We start from the raw sequence: 1,818 nt of genomic DNA, 5'->3' as shown, positions 1-1,818 counted from the left end.
ACATTGTTCTAGAGCCAACCATACCCTCGGATTCCAAACACAACTCCGATATCGTCGGGGGTTCGGACACCAAGATAGCACCGTCGGCCGACGAAATCATGGTTGTTATAGCCCCATGGACCGAACCTTCCCTCGCCTACCTTACTAGGAACGAGCTCCCTGATGATCAGACGGAGGCCCGTCGCATTGTTCGATGTTCGAAGGCTTATAAAGTTCATGAGGGGGAACTGTACAAGAAAAGTACAACCGGAGTCTTACAACGGTGTATCTCCTAAGAAGAAGGACGGCAGCTCTTGGCCGAAATACACGCCGGTCTTGGTGGCCGTCATGCCGCTGCTCGGGCCCTTGTAAGTAAGGCCTTCTGTACGGGTTTCTTTTGGCCCACGGCCCGAGCAGACGCACAAGACCTTGTACAGTGATGTGTTGGATGCTAGCTTTTCGCAAATCAAAGCCACATGCCGCCCACTGCTTGGCGAACAATCCCAATTACGTGGCCTTTTGCGGTCTGGGGGCTTGACATGGTCGGGCCCCTTAAAGGGGGAAGCCATAAGAAGAAATATTTACTGGTTATGGTCGACAAATTCACTAAGTGGATAGAAGACAAACTAGACAAAACGGCCGAGGCCGGACCAGTTATAGACTTCATATCCAGTGTGTTGCACCATTATAGTGTACCGCATAGTATCATTACTGACAATGGTTCCAACTTTACGGCCTATGAGGTAAAAACTTGGTGCGCTAATTGGGGCATTAAGCTCGATTACGCCTCTGTATATCACCCTCAGACAAACGGTCAAGTCGAGCGGGCTAACGGCTTGATCATGAGCGTCATTAAACCCAAACTAGTACGATCCTTGCGCAAATGAGACAAGCACTAGGTTGAAGAATTCGATTCCGCACTCTAGGGGTTGCGCACCATGCCCAATCGCACGATTGGATACACACCTTTTTTCATGGTGTACGACGCCGAGGCAGTACTGCCTTGTGACATTATTCATGACTCACCTCGAGTGCGCATGTATGAAGAGAGGGAGGCTGAGCTCGATCGGCAGGACAATCTGGATGGCTTGGAGGAGGAGTGCGACGTCATGAAGACCCGTTCCGCATTTTACCAACAGCAAGCCCGGCGATATCAAAGCAGGGAAGTATGGGCAAAGACTTATAATGTCGGTGAACTCGTCCTGCGCCTACCAGAGAAGAAAAAGGACAAGCTCAAGCCCAAATGGGAGGGTTCCTACATCATAGATGAAGTTCTCACTAGCGGAGCCTATCGCCTGCGCAACGCTTCGGATAATCGTTTAGAGCCAAACCCACGGAATGCCGCTTGGCTCCGCAGATTCTACGCCTAAATCCACAGTTGTAACTCTTTTTGTCTTTTCTCCTTCTCACCCATCTTTTCTCTTTTTTTGGTTTTTACAACCTCTACCAGTGTTCGGATCAACCGTACACCCGAGGGCTATACATCATCAAATGTACACACCCATTATCACCTGGGGGCTTCTTTTTACAGAAGCTTATTCTGATTATTATTTTTGGAGCGTCAAGCTCACCGTATATATGTGTTGTCTACTCATATGTGTCCTGTCTTCGTCATTATATGCACCTTTATGACTTAAGTTTTTGCCAAGCTGGGTTGCCTGGCTCCTGTGCTTATGCCCTACGTTCCCGCTTGTTCGGCTAGGGCATAAAGGGAGCACCTCTGCGATTGTTACAGCCGGGTTATCCGGATGTGTACCTCAGACGGGTGAAGCCGAAAGCTAGCATTCTTAAGGGCATAATCGATCAGCGGACAAGAGAAGAACTGTCCATGTTGCAATA

This window comes from Triticum dicoccoides, chromosome 5B (genome assembly GCF_002162155.2).
Source record: "Triticum dicoccoides isolate Atlit2015 ecotype Zavitan chromosome 5B, WEW_v2.0, whole genome shotgun sequence".
Classification (NCBI taxonomy): domain Eukaryota; kingdom Viridiplantae; phylum Streptophyta; class Magnoliopsida; order Poales; family Poaceae; genus Triticum; species Triticum dicoccoides.
Note: the sequence above shows the minus strand (reverse complement) of the source record.